This window comes from Paralichthys olivaceus, chromosome 24, assembly GCF_024713975.1.
Source record: "Paralichthys olivaceus isolate ysfri-2021 chromosome 24, ASM2471397v2, whole genome shotgun sequence".
NCBI classification, from domain to species: domain Eukaryota; kingdom Metazoa; phylum Chordata; class Actinopteri; order Pleuronectiformes; family Paralichthyidae; genus Paralichthys; species Paralichthys olivaceus.
Genome location: NC_091116.1, coordinates 4,156,535 through 4,178,541, shown reverse-complemented (window position 1 = coordinate 4,178,541; position 22,007 = coordinate 4,156,535).

Genomic DNA, 22,007 nt, shown 5'->3' with positions numbered 1-22,007 from the left:
AATTCCATAAATGTCTATATACTAAACACATATCCCACGAGCCATTCAACTTATCTCCTTCACGCTTGACATGTGTATTGAATAGCAGTCTGTGGGGACGGGGTTGTCCATGTCTTCTTCCATATATCGTTGCATAAACCACAACAGCGGTTTGCAACTGCCAATAAAGGCTATTATATCAATGCCACCGCCTCGTTTTGAAAATCTGATTATTTTTATGTCACCACATCAGACTGGCACAAATCCATCATGGCAACAATATTTCTTAAATCATTCCCTTTTCAGATCGTTGTCTCCAAAATAAAAGCACAAGGTCTGTTTTGTTGCTGTATAGTTCCACAGAGCAGAGCTTTTATTTAGAAAAGTTGTGAGTCTGCAGAGTGTGTTGGTTGCTTAACGGACCTCGAAAATAGCCAATATGCAGTATGAACCAAACACGTGGAAAGCAATAAAGCACATTCAGTTTCATTTTATGAAAAACATTGACTATAATTTTCATTGCAGATAAACCAGAGAGGATGAACACAAAGTCTTTTAACTTCACTCTGCACCGTAGCCTGTAAAAAGCTCTGCACACAACATCTAGCATGTAAGCAATGACAAAGTGACACTTTATCGTGGAACTGTTTGAGAAGGACAAGGGCATATATACGTCCAAAGGAAACCCAGAGTGACCGTCAGGTGTTAAAGGCCTTCTCTAGAGCCTGGGCCTCTGTAGAAACATGTCAGTGCAAAATGGTGGACTCTGGAAGAGGATCTACTCCTGAAGGCAAATTCTAAGAGCTGAAAACACAATTATCCTTATTTCAAGTGATTGTCCGCTGATGAAAACGTCATGATGAATATCATCCACAATTCCTGATGATAGATCCCCCCTGAAATCCTACACACTGGACCTTTAGTAATGATAATGATCTAGGTCTTTCTATTTTCCCTCAAACTGACATGCTGGTCCTATTATGTACTAGTTGACTGTGGTTGCATGGAAAAAACAAGACACAGAAATAGAAACAGGATTGTTGACATCTGCATAACACACATTTATGAGCCACAGTGCACACGAATACCGTCTTGATGAGGAACTATTTTAATGTAGCCAGCAGATTTCTTTTTACTTGTAAATCTCACAAGGGAAGGCTGACTCTATAAGTCAGAAAGAATTTGGACGCCCCCATACCTCTGTTAATTATTTTTTCCGACAGTTCCTGACATTAAAAATGTACAGATAATCCCTGCAAATCATTTTGATGGTTAAGTTTATCTTGTTGAAGGCTGCACATCGAGCCAAGCAGCCTCTTTTTTATTTTTTATCAGTAAATTATTCATGCATATTTGAATGTACAGGTGCAGCACACATAAATCCACAACGTAAATAAAAATAGTGTTACAACTCCCTCTTCAAATCCCATTTTAAAGAACCAGTTTGCAGATTTCAGTATGTGGCCACCAGATATGAATTGGCAAACAATACTGGCTCTGATACTCGTGGGTGTGTCACATTGTCTGTGGTAACTTTCCGGGTCACTAACTAAGAAAATGTGCATTTGATTTTCTGCATCCTTAAATGATTGTGCACCAGAGAGGGTGCAGATCCCACTGGGGGTTTCAAACATTGCACAACTCCTGCATGGCGTGAGCTCAGAGTGATCAAAAGTGCCCCCCCCCTCCCCACTCAGAGAAGTTGGCCTCGGACGAGAGGACTCGTTCAGGAAGAAAAAAAAAAAAAACTGCACTCTTGATGTGTTAAACATCAAAGCCAGCGTGTTATTTTCTCCTTGAAATGGACCGTGTGAAACGTGCATTTAAAGGAATTGGAATGAGTCCGCGACCCGCTGCGTGGGGGGGGGCGATTGAGAAATGTTTTACGTCTATATGTTTGCTAGAAATGCTTTCTTTTGATTATGACTGAACTTTAATCTGATCACATACATCTGTTAGAGACACCGAAAACTGCAAGCGTCCTTCCTTAGTATTCTGTGATCACGCGGACCAGCATAATTAATGATAACAATTTCCAAAATGGTGCCCCGGCCCTTGTAATGTTGAAAACTAATTTATTTAGCAGTCTGCCTGTCATGGTTTTATTGATTATAAGACATGCAGGTGCTACCTTGGCGCTAATGTCCTGTGCTTACTTTGTAGTGGGGAGAACAGTTTACAAGGGCAAAACCAGGACAGAGAGGTTTGCAAGTAAGTTCTTGGCACCTTATGTACAAGTCGACCTTGAAATGGAAATGCAACTTCCAATTCCACAATGTGCCCATGACGTCCTCTACCATCCTTTTCAATCTGTTTCTTTGTCTCTGTGGACACAACACTCTCAGTGAGAGACCACAGTTACCAGTCTTTACAGTCTTGTACATCCTAAAATATTATACGTTTTTAGTTTGTGGTATACAATAACTGTCATCCAAAGAGAGTCACAGCAAACGAAGATAACCTCTTTATTTCTGCAAATGACAACAAAACTCTCGGATTTGAGAACAGTCGTGCCACAGCTATGGTCAGTAACAAGGTTTATGTCTTCCTCCCGCTGTGCTGGGGGGTGGGTGGCACGCTCTTTGACTCTCACAAGTGGAAACATGAGCCAGCTCCACACTCGGCCCCAGTTTCTGCTTACTGATACCTTCAAAAGCTGCCAAGCTGTATTGTCTGCTCCACTTATGCTGGTTTGGAGCAATCCATCCTGACTTATTATTTTCAGCACGACAAAATGACAACAGATCATTATTTAGACATGAAATGCAGTCTGAAAATATCAAAAATATCATCTGCCTCAAGTTTTTTATGACTTCCCGGGCCAGAACTATGAGGCCTGGGTATCATGATGCTGTCTCTCTCTTAAAATAAGTTAATGTGACATGTTAGCACACAGATATTAGCATTTAGTTGAAAGCCTCACACACGCACAAAGAGCCATTAGTGTTGCCGAGTCAAGGGGTGGGAAACCTTTTTCCTGTCAAGGACCATTTCAATTTTTATGACATCCTTCACAGGCCATACTAAATTATTGAACATACAGTCTGAGACTTTCCCATGGGAAAGTCTCAGACTTTTGGAGCCCACTGTATATCAAACTAAGGCCTCTAATTCAATGGCAGAACTGCTTCTCTTTGGCAAGGCATCCAATTTCAGAGGGTTGTGAATGTGATAATGATCCAATTTTTACCTTTTCTTGCCGTGCAAGGCTTTCTTCCTTTCTTTCTAACACATTTAGCGGTGATTCCATGCAGAGATGTTGGCACTACTTTGTTCAGTTAGCAGCTCAGCAGCAGTGGGAACCACTTGCTGGAAACAAGCAATGCAACAAAAGAACCCCCCTGTAAATGTATACCTGCGCAGATATTCAGATATCAGACACATTTAGTGGCTAGCTGGTGAACACAGTGCAGCGTTTAGTAAAAAGATCAATAGTGTGACACAAAAAAAAGGGAGGGAATATTGGATATTCATCAGTCACAATACTCCTCTGTTACAACTGGATGTCCCCGCAAGCTCAGCAGAACTAAAACATAATTCTCCGTGGGTGATATTCAATCATGGAAGCGTCATTAAATATATATGTGTGTCTGTGTTTGTGTGTGATTTACAGTGCAGATGTGCATGTCTATAATGGTACATTTCTTACTTTCTGGGTGTTCCAATACAAATCAACAAATGACAGTCTATCAGATGTAAACGATAAAATGAAAACTTCTAGCTGTCCCCTCCTATTATTGTGAAATACATTTGCGGCGATGATTGACTCAGCTGTCAGTGGTGAAAATGGGCCGAGATCAGAAGTCAGATTATTGAAATGACTCATCCTCCTCCAACGCACAAACCAGCTTGATAATAAGGCGTTCACTGATGTTTAATAGAAACCAGCGGCGTTGGCAGCAGCAGCCGCGGTTGGACTCAAGGTAACGCAGGGAATGAATTGCGACCTCTGTCAGTCTGCATTCGCCTCCCATCAATACATCAATGCTGCGGCGGACCCAGAGACTGACCCTCTCCTAATTGTTTGCATGTCCTCCAGGTGACACGGAGCTGGAACTGCTTTTTGTCCAGAGCTGGAACAGCGCTCGCAAAGAGCTGTGCATGCTTCGCCACGTTCAGCCTTCGCACACTCTGAGTCCCCGGCCAGCAGAGTGAGCCACAGCGCTGATAACAACCCTTGGATTCCTTGATATGTCCATTCAGCCTCAAATAATGCAGGGCAGTGTTTTTGTAGCCTACTCATTATTGATTCCACCACGTTATTTTCCTGGATAGGAAATAAATCCCATTTTGTCAGCAGTGAAGTTATAGAACCTTTATCAATGATACAATCCAGGCTTAACGCCCGTGCTAGCTCTCCAATAGAAATGTAAAGCTCTGAGGAGACGCAAGTTTAAATACAGTAAATGGCGACACTCATTTCTTCATTACATATCCTCCTCGTTGGCTGTTTTGTCCACACATGGCGTTAAGGGAGGGGTGTTGAGCAGATGGGCTGTGAAAAATAACAAGGAGTGTGTGGAGCACATACAAAGAGGACAGCAATCAAATCTGAGTTCCACGTATAGGCACACATTCACACACAGTAAAAAAATCCACCACAATTGCACGCAGTAATCCCCCAAGATCCAAACGATGGGATCTTTGAAGAACTGCTGTCTGTTGGTTTTTTCCTAATGCTGATTTGTGTTCCACAGCTGATCCAACACTGTTTCAGGTCCTCTGGGATCCGCAGAATCACTAGCGCTAAGAATGAGGGAGGAGGCCTCGCAGAGGAGACTCACACTGAAATCGATCCTTCTCAGGCGGATTTCGGGCTGCAGTCACTTCACTTTTGAAAATGAGTGCTGCGGCGTTGGTGAAAAAGCAGCACCACTGACCAGGTGAATCAAGGAAAAAATGATCAAGGACACATTAAAGCTGCCAAATACAACAATTAATTAAGTATTTTCCCAACACTTGTCTTCAGTGTCCCCTCCACATTCGAGAGGAGACACTCGATAAATATAATTCCTCCTATAAATAGGAATAACCAGTTAGTAGGTGTTTGCAGGAAATGGACAGATGGATGAATTACTGACTTAATTAAAGTGACAGCAGAGTCCACACATTTCTAGTCACACTGGCAGCTTTACGCTATAACAAGAGATCACATTACATAATCTCATCTAATCCACTGCATGTAGTTTATTCTGTGTTGTGTTATTCTTGTAGGTTAAAGTCATGGAATGCTTTTAATTCAACTAAGTACCTTAACAAAGTGATAAGCCAAACAGGTGAAAATAAATTAAAATGGCCTGTTGTCTTGGCCTGTGGTAATGATGGTTGCAGCTTTTTCTCCTGAAACTGAACTGTGAATAACACGTGTCGTCCTCGAAAAGGTTAACAACATACTGTCACTTATTCCTCCTTTGTTATTGTTCATGTAATATCGGAGGATTTGCTCAACTTGTGTTATTTGCTCATACATTGCACGTCGGCTGTTTCAGAGGTCAGTTGAGCAATCGACAAAAGTTCACAACTCTTCGAATTAAGAGCTCTTTAATTCAAATCAATATCCGGCATTGCAGCAACAAAACATTGTGCTTTTACTGTGTAGACCAATTGCAATTGAGGAAGTTGTTTCATGAATATTGTTACCAAGATTGAAATCAGCACCTGTGAATTTCTGTGTCAGTCCAATATGGTGAAATAAAAAAGACAAATCTTCAAACGTAATAAAAACCTGGCAACCACTTCATCAATTATTTTGATGAAGTGGTTGCCATTTACTTCAATTGGATTGGATTTGGCTACAACTCTGTTTACCTGTGTTCTGTGGACTCAAACACTTCACCCACCCCTCCATCGGCATAGGGGTGAGTAGATAATGAGTACATTTCCATTTATGGGTGAACTATCCCTTTAAGGCTTTGTTCCAACTGAATGTGAGGTGCTGATTTCCTGTTTATTCAATTTGTTGAACATATTGCATTGCACCAAATCAAAACTGCACTACCTCCGGCTATTAAAAATGCACAAGTGTGAAGCCAGTAATATAAATGGTTTGCATTCCACATTCGGACAGACGGGCATTTGTGGAATTAATAAGTAAATATAATAGAAAACTGAGCACACCTTCATTCTTTGACATATTATCTCCATGCATACACATAAAGCAGTGGCCTACTATACTGTCTCACTGCATTTATGTGTTTACCAACAGGTCTACTCCCTGATAATACAATCCTGTGTTGGTTCAGAACTGACAGAGGGGAAGAGACAGCTGCCCTCATTTCCCAGGTTCTCTCTCCCAAAATGCTAATGCTGTGATCTCCCGCAGATCTGTGAATTACAAACTGTTCACTTCATTTAGCACTATTCAGGCTGTGTTGGTGGGATGTCAGTGCTGGCTCTGAACGCAGCGGTAGAGATTTCATCAGCTCTCGTCCTGACTAATATAATTACCATCAAATCTAAAACGCAAAACATGCCAAGCCATGTTATTGTTGTCTCTCTGTCACTGATTAAAAGCCCTTTGGCTCCTCCGCATGCTGAAGATGGAGGATGATTAGGAGTTATTGATATTTCTACTAACACCATACATCAGCTATGCTTGCAGGTGTAGTGTTTATTGATATATGACAGTGTTTGATGATCAGCTGCAGAAATTATTGGCAAAACCTTAATTCACTTCCAGACTTGCAATATTTAAATTGATGGTCTCATTTAAACCTAATTCCCTCATCAACCAAGATATATTCAGTGTTGAACTGTAAATCATCAAATGTATAGATGTATTTCTGTCAAGAGTCTATAACTATGCTATTGGCCCTGTGAGACTGTATTCTGAGCAGAGCTAAACGCTAATGTCTGCATGCTAACACATTCACAATGGTAAATCATACAATATTGATGCTTTGCAGGTGAAGCAATGCTCAGCATTTTAGTTGAGGGTATTAGCGTGCTAACGTCCATGCTCATTAAACACACAATTCATCTGAGACTCATTGGGATTGCGATGTTTTGCAAGTATATATTATCTTTAATATTGGACAGATTGAAATCTTAAAGGTACAGTGTGTAGAATTTAGTGATATCTAGTGTTGAAGTAGCATGTTGCAGCTGAACACCCCTCACCTCACCCTCTCCTTCCAAACATGAAAAAGAACCTGTGGTAGCTTCAGTTGTTATAAAAACTCAAAAGGTGTTTAATGGTCCAGTCTGGACTAATGTAAAAAACATGGCAGCCTCCGTAGAGAGGGTCCCCTCCATGTAAATATAAAGTATTTAAATATAAAGGGTCTTTTCTGGGGTAAAGAAAACTACAATTCATACAATTTAGATGGAACGAACTAGTGAAAACATCATGAGGATTATTCTACATTCAATTTCTGCCAATAGTTCCTTTTCACATTTTCACATCTATAGCACTTCTGTCCTGTTAATAGTTTATTTTGGTAGTTTTCCTTACTCTTGTTGAGGGTTGAGGGCAGAAGATACCACACCTTGTTAAGCTTTACAAGACAAATTGTGATTTGTGAATATGGGCTATACGAATAAAGTTTGATCGATTGACTAATATAGCCCTTTAACTGTCCTCTCTCATGTGGTACAGGCTGCTTCTAGAGGCTGTGTATACAGGGCCTTACTCGGGTTTAAATCTAAATATCTAAGAACAACCTGGGACTGAGTGTGTGTAAATTTATGTGCACAGTCAGGGCTGTTTACTTAACAGCCACTGTTCACACACACAGTACACAGTTTACAGTAGGGATGTTTGGGCAGACGTCCCATATCATTCCATTTTAAAGCGTCACAGATGCATTATAAATTCAGTCACACACTCCTGCCAGATCACCTGGAGCCACTGCTGTCTCAGCTCTGAAAGCTTAATGGCATGCCTGCAAAAAAAAAAAAAAGAAAGAAAAAAAGTCCTTGTTTCAAGATGCAACCGCTTGGTTCAAAATAATGATTATGTGCAACATGAATTATTGACAGTTTTCATGGAGTGAATCAAAGCAGAGATGTGGTAACTACAAAAGCCATCAAGTCACACCCCGACCACTCAAGTGAAATGTGTTTTTTCCCCAACCATTAGGTGTTAATATGTTCTGATCCTCTCCTCAGGCTGTGCTGTATTCACACACACAAATATACAGACGTTACAAGTCGGTGCACACAGGGCAACCAGTGGGAGAGTGAGATCCACAGCACCCACCCTTTTTTTCCCTCTGTCTTCAAAAGAGCTTCAGGGTAATTCAGGGAAATAGCTGATCAGTGAGGTGTGAGATATATTTTCCGTTCATTAAAGGCTTTAGCACTGAATCTGAAAAGACATGGCTGTCTGTGTAGAGCGTCTACAAAACTCTGGACGGACAACTGTGATATGTAACAGGCTTTAAAATTCTGTTTTTAACTGACATATACTGAATTTTGTTCAAACTCAGATTTTATGTTTGCATTAATATTACGTGTGTGGTGGGATTTGTTTGGCATGCGGTGACTGGGATAGCAAGAAAACACATTCTAATACAGTATCAAAATTACACTACTAATAAAGGGATTTAGAGGGCAGTGTGATTAAATAATAGGATCTATTTTATTGGAGACTGAAAGAAACAGGTAAAGATGAGGTTGGGGTAGTCTGGAAGGCCTTCGAGGAAGTATCCACTCATCCATCCTTCCATCCATCCATTCATTCACTTCTGCTTAGCTTGGCTTGGGTTGGGAGGTGGCCGACCAAGTAGGGTACCCTCAATGTCCCTTTGCTTAGCCATGTTGTCCAGCTCTTCCTGGTGGATCCCGAAGCAATCCCAAGCCAAATCCCTCTAGCTAGTTCTGGGTAAACCTCCAAAGGAAGGCACCCAGGAGGCCCGAACCTCCTCAACTTTCCCCTTTCAACATGAAGCAGCAATGGTTCAACTACAAGCTCTCTCTGGATGTCTGAACTCCTCAACCCATTCCTCAAGACTGATTCATTTTGGCCGCCTGTAAACTCGACCTTGTTCTTTCGGTCACTACCCAGAGCTCGTGACCCGTTGGAATGTAGATCGACCAGTAATTCGACAGCCTTCCTTTTGCGGCTCAGCTCCTTCTTTACCACAACGGTGCGGTACAACACCTGCATTACTGCTGATGCCGCACCAACCCGTCTGTTCATGTCATGCTCCATTGTCCCCTCTTTCGAGAACAAGACCCCAAGATACTTAAACTTAAGACAGCAATTCTCCCCCAACCGAGAGAGAGCAATCTACCATTCTAGTCAGTCTTGCAGTATATGAGCAATATAAATCTGTTCCAGTCTTGGAAGAAACATTTAAAATAGCAGAAATATAGTAAATGAGGACGTCCTATTTATATTAGAGAAGAACAGGTTTGCTTGGCAGTTACACCAAAAGAAAAAGTACTTGTACCACACCAGCTTATATGTATTAACATTTAACTCGAACCACCTTTTTAAATCAGACATTAATCCAGAGGTATTTCACACTGCCAGAAATATCTCTGGATCAGAAAGATCATCTAAAGAGTCCTGTAAAAACAGAAGATGTCAAATGTGGTATTTCATTGATGAGGGAAAAACCATCAAACCATCAATCATTATAAGAAATATGGTGACATACTGTTTGTGGATTTTTCTAATTGCAAACATCATACAGACCCACAATTTCTTTTGTGATCATTGCCTGAGAAGAGTTCTGAATATGACGCCGCCACACCTAATACATTCAGATCAAGTGGGATTCATTAAAGGAAGGTCATCCTCGGACAAAGTCTTTTACACCTCATGTGGCTTGATTTTAATGAAAGAATCCAAATGGCCGCCTGCTGCTGCAGTGTTCAATTAATATGTATTGCATGTCTGGGCAGCCACATAATACATCCTCACTTTTGCTGTGAATTTTAATATATTTATTTAAAGAAAATGCTTGAAAGGATCAAAAAGAAAAATGGAAAAATGCATCTCTTCCACACCACCTATGCCTTTACTCATAGAATCTAAGAGCCATTGTTCTTTGCATCATTCACTGTTACAGGTTTGATTATTAATATCCTTAGAAAAATTACACCTGTCAGAAACTCAGTTATTCATCCCTGCATCCAAACCATACATCACTTGAATAGTAGGACACTCAAACTGTGTGTTCTGACACCCTCAACCGTCATGAATCACAGTTTTCATGTTTTAAACAGTGTCTGGAACTGTCAGCCGCGTTAGACGCAGCCAATCCGACCTGTCAGCAGAAGCAAAAGCAAAACATCTGCTCCGATGATAAAATAAGTGCTCAGCACAGCCTAAATATCCATCATTACAAGCCTCCGTCTTTAAAGGGAAAAAGCGATTAATCACGAAGGGGGCATATGTTCCTGTTAAAATCAAATGTAAAGTTACTCTTTAATGATTATTCTCTTTCTGCCAAGATGGAAATTGTTTCCTGATAAGCCATTTAATTTGTTTCCACAACATATCTGCCTGTAGCGACTAAAAGGTGTGGGAAAGGTAGTGGGCCTGGTGAAAACGTTGGTTCAAGTCTGCAGTAACTTACTTTTTGAATTGCTAAGAAAGCTGAAGAATGTTTTATTTCCCACAGCGTTGAGATATACTTGCTCTTTTGATGCTAAAAGCCTGCCAGGTGACAACTGGTGGCGTCACTGGTGGATGCCAGTTCCCTAGATTTGCAAGATGCACCTCTAAACTGTTGTCTGCATTCAGAGGGGATGCAGTGACATCAAAACAACCCGGCTGAAATCCACTCGTCAGAAGATCAACTACAAGAAAATACAGATATCAAAAGTCTATTATATAATCCTTTCTTGCTCTAGCAGGTGTAACACAGGAGTTTTGGACAATGTTTGGACAGAAGAATACTGGAGACATAGTTCCGGATTCCGAAAAAAACAAAAAGAGCAGGGGACGTTCGAAAGCTACAGTGCTTTGTTATCAACACGGCAATATTATATTGTGAAAAAGTTTTTATATTCTCATCCAAGACTACCTCAGCAAATATATTGCTTGGGTATGCAGTTGCCTGGTGGTGCTATTGGAGTTTAGCCTAAAGCTATTACCTGTTATAGGCAAGGTGGGTGAAAGTATGGTAATATACTCCGTTACCACTAAATGATTTAGAGTTGGTACGCTTGTTATATTTTGGTTTAACTCACAGAGCATCCAAAGCATCCAATAGAAGAGAGGCCTGGGAGCCCAGTGCCAAAACAAAACATCTGTGGTGCCACTCATAAACTTTATCTTGGCCCTGCAACCCCCCCCCCCCCCCCCCTTCGCTGGCTCATCTAACAGTTTCAAACGGCCCCCGGCTGCACAGGAAGTGATGTGTTGCAGGATTACCACTCAGGCTGTAAAGCCGGGGGTTAGATTGTGAAAATCGATTGCAGACACTGAGCTCCATCAGTGCTGGCCGGTGAGCCAAGCCCGGAGTCCAAATCAGCGCTCCCAACCTTTGCACGGCCGTCCCACAGCCAAACGAGATCAACATGAGGAGCCACTCAAAATACGGAATAGCCATCTCATTACTCTGATTCTGGCTGTCTCCTGTGATCGGTGCAATCATCAAATACACGCGATACAAAACGGAATCAAATGCAAATAAGCACGCCATATGCACAATCACAGAAAACTAACTATTTTGATCTACTTTATTTCTGAGTCAAAAAAAATATATTTTCAGTTTTATTAGATATTTGCATCGCAGTGAAGTTCTTTTTTTTGTAAGACAGAATTTAAACAGTTTCTCTCTGCATGACTAAAAACCCAGAGGGCCGGGAGTTTTGATCACGTCTGTTTTATTTACTTTTTGTTTTGTTTTTGTGTTACTGCAGCGCTGCACTGACTCACATGCACCCCGCTGTCACATGCACACTCTGCCCTAATTCTGCTGTCGGAGCAGGGTAAACGCAAGCCCCCCCCCCGAACTGCTGCAGGCTGAGGATGCCTTTCATGGCTCTGACCTAGAGTGTGTGTGTGCATGTGTGTGTGTTTATGAGAGCGCTCTCAGTTTTATTGAGTGTTTGATATAGCTGTGGGGGAAATCAAAGCCGTCAGCCATCTGCTGCGGTTCAGACACAACTGCAAAGTAAAGAACAACAAATTCATGCCTCGCATTTGTAGCCTTTTGCTCTGGTTAAAGAGCGGTTCTCCAACTTCCTCTGGCGTGGCCCCATTCCCTGCCAAAAGAGGTTCGCCTCGCCCGCCCTACTTTCAAAAACAAACAAACAATGATAGGGGAAGCAACTAATTAGCAGAGGATCCAAGTTGAATTTTAATGAAATAAAGGTCAGCATGATAGAATCAGCAAACTCTTGTTTATTTACCTTCCTTGCATTAATCACATTCATTCAACTTTGACTTACTCCCCTAATCATTCAAGCACCCGCTGCATTGGCTCTTTGCTTCCCCCAGGGGGCCCTGTCCCCCCCATTTTGATTAACATGACAGCTCCCCAAAAGTGAAGCCAGTGAGGTGTCTTGATCGTGTTGATCGCCCCCTGGTGGCTGGCTACGATGTGGTTCATAAACACTGCCTACCCCATGCTAGTGGATGGGAAACGGGCTTAAACGTATTCTCGCTTAAAAAAAACAGGGTGAATTCACTGGTTACCAGTGGCTGCCCGCATCCGTTTCGAGACGCTAGCACTTGCGTTCCGTGCTGTGAACAGATCGGGTCCAGTCTACATCCACGATATGGTCAAACCTTACACCCCAGCCCGTCCACTCCGCTCTGAATCTGCCAACCGGCTTGAAGCTCCCTCACTGTGAGCTAACAACTCAACAACATCGCGACTGTTTAATGTCCTTGTAATGTAACGGAACTTGCGATTGGCTGAGCATGAGTTTTGGCTCCATCCCCTGATCTCCGTCAATCAATCAATCAAATGTATTTCTATAGCACGGTATCACAACAAACAGTTGTCTAGCGTCTTTGCCGCACGATGCCATGATATGTACCTGAGATACTTGGGCTTACTTTGGAGGAAGTGACACGTCCATCTTTACTTACAGTCATAACCTACAGTCTGTTATCTTTTTATTCTTTATCCAAGTGCCTAAAACATTTTGGAATGAAGAGATGACCAGGGAAGCAGACTGTTGCGTCACATTAAGGACTGACCTTTTATTGATTCTATCAATGGAGACTTATCTTATTAAAGCTATGTGCCTTTATTTGAAAAGAGCTATTCTTTATTATTATTATTATTATTATATTATCCAGCTGAATGATCCTGTAAGAACATTTTCATAATAGTGTTTTAGCAGATATTAGTTTGAGCTAATATAATACAGAGATTCATCACTTAGGCAAAGAATAATTGCTTTTTCGTACAGCGTCTGCCTCACTTTAATAGCGTGGTCCTTTTTTATCAATAATAATATTGTTGTGAGCTCTAGAAAAACACATCTTGATCCATACCCCATCTGTCTCTGTTGTCGGAGTTTGCGCATCACATGATCATGTGAGTTTACCCCTGACTGAGAGGCAATGAATCATCATATCAGAATTAATTGCAGAGTAGGTGTTCAAGGAATTTGCAGTGGTGTGCATAAATATAAAACAATTTAAAATATAAAATATTATAACCACTAGAAAAGGGATCGTGCAGTAAGCGTGTACTATCCTAGAGCGGCTTCTTTGTTTGGAGATAAAACAAAGAGCAGCTGGTGTATCTGTTTACACTGCAGCCGAACAAGTTGGAGTTGATTTAACTGTGAAAACAATGGATTACAGTCTGCATCATTTTCTGTTAGTGCCTTCCGAGGGTAGTTTCCATCCAGAGCAGGAACGGCAAGCTTTGCCAACAACAATTAAGACTACGTACACACGGGCACCGTAAGATCTGTATATTGATCCCAGTCTTGCTCGTTCAGCGTGCTAAAGTGTCCTAAGGCGAGATAATGAAGCCCTAAATGGCCCTGATTGCTGTGACAGCGTGTGATTGATGTGTGGCAGAGAAAGTGCTTTACATATGCACTGTATGTATATATGTGTAAACGTGAAGCTACTGTACATTTACCATGTACATAAAGGGGGAATTATATAATACAAATACATTAAATGGCAATTGTTGGATAAACTTGCAAAGCAGGTTTAATTTGTGATTCATGTTGAAGGAAGATGTCAACCATGGATTTAGTGTTGAAGAGAAACAACACTTGTACTTGGCGCTGCCTTTGAACAGAAGTTCTCTCGCAGCACAGCCATCTCAGCCGTAACGCTGGCTCTGTATAAATGCTATCAGTGTTCCATGTGACAGAACGTTTGCCCGCATCATTCCAAGCACTAAGCTACCGAGCGCTGTCAGCGTGAGGCGTATAAGAGCTAAGAAACACTGGCTAAGACGGCAAGACAGAGCGGCTGAAGAGGCTTCGGCTGTCGCGGAGATCGGTTGCCGACGAGCAGCTTTCACTGGATCAGACAAAGTTACTCCAGTCAAGTTTTGTCGCTCGCGAGCCGATGGCTTTGAGACGCTGAGGCCTCCCTCAGAGGGAGAGTTTGCGACGGAGCCTCTTTACTGCCGGGAAACAGCTGGAACCAGACAAAACAAAGTTGTTTCCAAAGTCTCTGCGTGTTGAGGAATCGTCACCGAGCGAGTAATTGATATAGCACAACATATGGAAAAAAGAAACACCACAGGAGACGTCCTTTGTTTTCTTGGGTCTGTGATTAAACAACAGACACAACAACTATAACACAAGGAGCCATTTTTGTGCGTGAGAGGACTGCTGATATGAGGGCGGAATTGTTGTCTTTGGAGGCCATGCATGGCTCTACCTAAGGTGTAGATCTTCCTGAGCAAGGTTATGCTCAGCATCATCACTACCATGTGACATCATCTCATTGCATTGCAGATGTTCAATAATTTAGTTGGGCCTGTGAAGTGTCTAAACCACTGCACCCTTCGTTTTTGTGCTATTTATTTCAATTTCAATGATAAAGTTGTAATTTTCTAACAATAATGTTGTAATATTGCAGGAATAAAGTCTTAATATTACATTATTATTAAGTATCAGTATAAGTAAGTATGTATAAGTATTTTTGAGAGGATTGTGCAAGAAAGAACCAACAGTATTCTCTTTTTTTAATGAGGAATAAATGGGTTTGTAGTTTTTTCTCATCAAATTGCAACTTCCTAGTCGACTTTTTCATCTTTATTCTCAAAAATCTCATTATTCATAAATTCTCATTCTCCTGTAAGTGACCTAAATACTCTGTCGCACTACGGTTATACCATTGACCACATGGAAATATTCTGTATGTCCCCTGACACATATTACATATTTTGCGAAATTCCTCTTTTAAATCTAGGTTATGGGGGTCTTAAAGGTACAGTGTGTAGAATTGTGTGATATCTAGTGTTGAAGTTGCATGTTGCAGCTGAACACCCCTCACCTCACCCTCTCCTTCCAAACATGAAAAAGAACCAGTGGTAGCTTCAGTTGTCATAAAAACTCAAAAGGTGTTTAGTTTGTCCAGTCTGGACTAATGTAAAAAACATGGCTGCCTCTGTAGAGAGGGTCCCCTCCATGTAAATATAAAGTATTTAAATATAAAGGGTCTTTTCTGGGGTAAAAAAAACTACAATTCATACAATTTAGATGAAATGAACTAGTGAAAACATCATGAGGATTATTCTACATTACATTCTGCTTACCTACACGCTGAGGAGCAGCTCTGTTTTCAGTACGTACATGAACATATCATTTTTATCTGCTCTTGCAGTGGAACTTTACTCTCACTTCATCTCGACCTCCCGAGCGACGCTCCAAATACCCTTTGGGATTGCTTTACAACACTGCTCCCTACTGGTTGCACTGCAGCACCCTCAAATTTAACCCCTAGGACCACCCCCCCCTCCCCCCCTCTTCTCTGTTCACATACTGTGAAGGTCAAACTCATGGAAGCCCTGAAGCTGCAACAGTGACTGAATCCCTGAACCCTTTGTTTTAGTTGTTTGGTTACACACAAATAAGAAATAATGGAAAATTAGGATTTCACAAGTCTAAATGAAATCACTTTAACATTGAAGCTGCTTCCTGCTCTAAGAAGGATGGAGAGGATAACACTGGTGGGAGATGTTTTTCTAAATGTCTTTCTTTATATTTATAAATATGTATATACTCTGGATACCATAATCATGAAGTACTTATATTATAGTTGATATTTTTGTAATTAGATTAATGGGCAAACAACCTCAAACCTTCATCCTCAGCATTTTAAGCTGCTCTATAAGCACAGGTGCAGAAAATGCAACCTTACCCCAAACCCCAGTTTCCTTACTCCCAATCTCAGCAGCAGTTTCCAATTTTTGACTGCTCCTGATTTCACATTCTGATACATCCAAGTTTCATTTTTCTGGCCGTGGGAGCAAGCGGCTCCAAGCTGGTCCATCTGATTCGTTTGTCACTGTTCAGTGTGTTTAATCCTTAATCCTGTCCTCATAAGAGCGACATCTGAATTAGAAATAAAAACCAAAAACACGATGTCCACAATGGCTGCACCATTCTACCAAATGGACATGAATGGAACAATCTCATCCATAAATATACAAACATTATACCGTCAGCAAACATGATGTTAGCCTGGTTCTTAAACAAATTGTGAGTATCTGGTTGTGTTGTGACTGTTTGGTTGTGTTGTGAGTATTTGGTTGTATTGTGAGTATTTGGTTGTATTGTGAGTATTTGGTTGTATTGTGAGTGTTCTGTTGTGTTGCGAGTATTCGCAGAGCATCTTCTTCCCATGTATGTGTTGCCAAATAAACAAAAGTTTATTACTTACTATTTCAATGTTTCTTTTGTCTTTACTCGATAGAAACTAGACTTGCATTCAATGCGTCTTTGCCGGACTTAATTCATGATTTGTATCTTTTGCCTTAGACATTTTACTCCTTTAAAACTAATAATACTCTTTCTTTTAAAGAAAATGTTACATGACCATAAACATTTAAAATCCTGTCTGCAGTATACCCTATCTATGATATGAAAAATGTATTAATCTGTATTATTTGTCATTCAGCTCCTGAGCTGTGTGTTGCAGACTGACGCTGACAGGATTTGCAGAATAAAATGGTGCCTCACATTAGCAAACAAATCGTTTGGACACGCTTTGGCTAATTTACTTTATAAAGTAATGCTCATGTCGAAATGATACAGGGCTGTTTAATGACCCACATGCAGAGAGAACTCAGCTCCTGAATGGAAAACGGGGAGGGAGGCATTAAATACTAAATATTTTCTCACTCATTTCAAAGAGGATGCATGTTTGGATCGATTACAGAAGATTCTCATTAGCTGAGCTCAGCTGTTACTTACAGTTGAGTTCTTTTAAAAGGTCCTGATTTCTCAATTCACAAAAAATGAAACACTGACATGTAAATATGACATCGAGTAATTAATTAATTTTGTTCAGTGAAGGCGTTTTTTTTTTTTTTTTAATTCTGTGACATCCAGACGGTTAAATTATAAATACTCAGCATTTCAGATTCACTACTGCTCATTTACTACTGCTTCTGCCCAGCAATGTGGGATGCATATCTATCTATAGATTTTGAACTTTACAAAAATGTACAAATCTGCTATGCATACACAAATAATATTGTTACGCTATTGGCCCTGTATAAATCATTTAAGAATAAGAATGCCTTTATTGTCATTGAACAGGGTGTACAATGGAATTATAGAGCCTCTCCTTCACAGTGCAAACATACGTGTACAAAAATACTAAAAGTAAAAAAAATACGTATATTGACAACATTTACAAATATACATGTAACTATATTCAAGTAGCTGTATTGCACAGTGGATAGATGGTATTGCACAGTCATGATTAATTGTGAGGTATGTATAGTATATTCTAAGGTAATAAAACCGATATTTTGCTTTATGTAATTAATTCAATTTTTTAATCCAGTGTCTGAAGGTACAGTGTAAGTCATTTAGCTTCTATGTTGGCATTTTTAACCACTTCAAATAAGTTTAACTCATATTTCTCATATCCTTTGGGGGATGTATCGGATGTAAAGTTGTAAAACTTTTTACCTCATCTATTTTTCCTGACCTTTTCCTGGAAAGTGTCAGAAATCAGAGAGCATTACAAGATAAGGACATCCATAACTTTGCAGCTGATACCACGACAGGAATTCTGACTTTTAAAAATCAAAATTCAAGGTATGCCCACTTCACTTTTCCAATTTCAAACATCTGCAACTGCATTTTTCCGTCGAGTCAGATATTTTTCTTGATAAGAAATGTTGTTGCATCTCTTCATTTGTAAGGGAAAAAAATGTTAAGGCGCCAAATGTAGATAGTAAATGTACTGAAGTGAAAATTAATATAAAACCCACTCAAAAAGAATCCAATCAAATATATCATAATTGCATGTTTTGACCTTCGGAGTTCTGTGACTCCTGTCGGGCTCATTAATGATAAGTCTGCAGCAGCGACCACAGACTGATGAACCCAGTGTGAAGATAATCTTATCACCCAGGTGCTTTTGTTCCCCCCCAGCTCCGTTCAAAGTCCTGCACAGTTAAAGCGTCTTCAGGCGTGTCTCCGTGTCAGAATGTCAGCGTGTGGTGAATCACACAGAAACCATCGGACTGTCGAGACATGGAACCATATTGTATCATTAGATGTATTTTATTGTGAAGTCAATTTGTAATTAAACAGGTAAATTAAAAAACAGTGGATTTATGTTATCACAGAAGAGCAAACAAAAAATATATTTTCTGGTTAAGATCCTCAGTGGGAGAGTTTTATTTTCCTTGTCAAAACCCAGTGCCTACATTTCCCACAAGGCACCTCCATTGCAGACAGTTTGGTTCGGACTTTCTATTAACACAGTTAGTGCAGTGGCTGTTCTAAACCTGCCTGTTTGGACTGAGCGGTGTGGTGGGGGTGATAATCAGACAAATGAGATTTGAACAACAACGCTACTGATCTCAGACAGAGAGGTTTTACTGAAATAATTCAAAAGAAGCAAATAGCAGGGGCTGCAACTGCCCGGGAAGAAAAATAAGCATTGATGGATACAAAAAAACCACCAAAGAGGTGGATTAAAATGTTGTTTTGTTACATAAATCTTAAATCTACCATACACCAACCAACTAAGGAGTGTGCAGGGGTGCAACCTGCACGGCAACAATGGTTTGATCCCAGAATTCCCAATCTGCATGCCCGAAGTAACAAGACTAGAAGAGCGCAATATAAATACAGACAATTTACTATTTAACCATTGAACTCACTTTTTCCAGCTTCAAGAAAGATTTGGCCCTTTCATGATCTGTATGAAAACTGTGATGTAATGTATATATTCCAGTTCTATTTGCATTTTAAGGATATCCACGTTTTTCATATGAACTGCAAGTATTAGTGTAAGAGTAGGACTCAATCTGAGTGGAATAAATGTGTTTGGCTTTTGGGGGAGACAGAAAAATGGAAATGAGGAGACATGACTGGGCTAATCACCAATAGCTCTGTCTTCGTTCTTTTTTCCTCTCTTTACTTTTGTATCTTGTGCAGTGACCCCCCCCTGAGAACCTCCACTCTGCCGACAGAAAGCAACTTGTTAATTACAACAGCTCACTTCTATACGTCCCCTCTTGCTGCACTCTTTATTTACTCATGCATTTGTTCTTGCGTGTGTTGTCCTTGCGTTCCAAACTAAACTTAAAGCTGAGCGGAACTAAATTCTCATTTGCACGGTTCGCTAAATGCAGACACACACGTCCACTGGAGACGGAGATGTCTTCCGAGGCACATTCAGTGAGTTCTCCTGCACTCGTCAATATTACATCTCTGTGAGCCACCAGGCAACGCTCACGATTTGCCAATTTCCTTCCAGCGCCTCCCCTCAGGTGGTCACAGTCGCTGGGCAGAGACCAGCAGAATCAGTGGAGCCCAGTGATCCATGAGCACCTCCCTGTTCAACTGCTGCTCCTCTGCATTGACATTATATCTCAGGATTTAAGCACCTGTTAAGAATGCCCCCCCCCCCCCAGGCTCCCGAAGGTCCCGACAGGATGCCCCAGGTCCCTGTCTGATGGTAAACTGAGAGCTGCACAGTGGGAAGAGACAGTGAACTCAAAATAAAGGGTTGACCTAAAGGCCGCCTGGGCTACAACTAAGCACGTGTCCACCAAGGACACCTGAGCATTCAAAAAACACTAGGTCTTCCCTTGGTGGATTTTTGTAGCTGCTGCATTTGAACATTTGGAATTTTTGTGTTTCTGAATAACAGGACATTGCCTATATATTCAATTTTATGAAGATGATATCAAATAATAATAGTAATTAACTTTATTTGGATAGCATTTCACTTAGGTTACAAAGTGCTTTACAGAGACGGAGAACCAAAACAACAATAAAAAAAAAAACATAATCCAAACACCAGACGGTTCAACAACATAAAAACACTTGGAGGTGAAATAAAGTAAAACTAAAAATGTCAAGAGTGGGAAGATAAAGTCCAGCTTAGGTATTCATAAATGCTTTGCGATAAAGGAGCGTTTACGGAAGAGATTTAAACGATACTAATGATGTTAGAGGTAGGTAGAGCGTTCCACAGTCTGGGGGCTCAAACAGCAAAGGTCCAGTGGAGCTACCTCCATTGATTGTTGTGGTTATTATTGTTCATTAAAGAAATGAATTAGTTTGAGATGATTTGAATGTAGAGATAGATCTGTTATTGTTTGAGAGGTAAAGAGTCCAGATCAGTCTTGTATTGCTCCTTGAGGGAAAGGGAAGCACATACACCAGAGTGGAATTGGCAGTTAAATTAAAGATTCTAACCTCGAGCTAAGGATGCTATGTAACACAGCAGAGGTGAAAAAACTCCTCAGCCAGTAAACTTGAACTCAGTTTACAAAACACAAAACAACCAAAACTCACAAGAGGACGTACAAAACATGCAAAGTTGCGGAATCAAACCTCTCTCCAACATTCAAGCTCCTATTCTAACAAACTCCAGAACACAATTTCACAACATGAAATAACACAACTCTCTCTGAGGCCTGTTGCTAATCAAGTGGGCCCTGATTGAACATCCCATGGAGCTTAAGTAGGCCAAACACTCTCCGGTGATTGGTTAGGCGACCTGGGGATCCGCCAATCGGGAGGAAGGGGGAAGAGACGACGGCAGGTGCTTCTGAGTGAAGGCTAGCCAATCCTGCACCGGGGGCCGCACAGCCTCTTTACATAGACACACAGCTCCACAGGGCAGAGCCATAACAGAGTGTGTTTGAAACAATTTGGGAAGATGGCAGTAATCAGGGAACTGTTAAATAATTATTAAAATTAAAGGACCAACAGTTCAACTGGGAGAGTAATTTACTGAGTGCTGGGATGCTAGTGGTTTCAAACTGGGTGAAGGATGCAGGGTTATTGTTGAAGGTGAGAGGATCTGGAGTGCTCTCTATCTTAGGAGCGATCGATTTCACGGTCCTTAGAGGACGGTCCATTCAGAACAGAGCTGATAATCTTAAATAAGACTCTAGGATTTGGGTTATAGTTAGAAATGATGTCTGAGAAGTATGCTGATCTTGCCTGTTTTTCTGATTTCTGTTTTCTGATTTAAAAGTGTTGAGATGATCTGACAACTTTTTTCTTTCGCGTTCAAGCTTTCCAGGGAGCGGGCGTGTTTGCTTTTTGCATTTCGATCGGAGCCATGTCACTGAGGGTTGAAAGACGGTGGCTGTTAAAAGATATTAATAGTTCATCCGGATTTTGCGGAAGTGTAGGAGGAGGGAAAAAATCTATTACTGAATTTGGCTGCAGAGTCAGCAGTAAAAATGCGGGACTGACTGATGGAGGGATCTTTTAAAAGAAAAGAGGAGAGTTAATTAGCTTTAAAAATGCTTTGTGGTCTGATACAAAGGCTTTGACTCTCAGGGCAGAGCCCGGGCATATGACCTTTCGCATGCAGGATCTTTAACTGATTGGATGATTCAGCAAGATCTGGGAATTCGCTGGACATGGGATGCGACGGGCAGCAGACGTGAATATTAAAATCACTCAGCGTAAGCACTTTGTCGTAT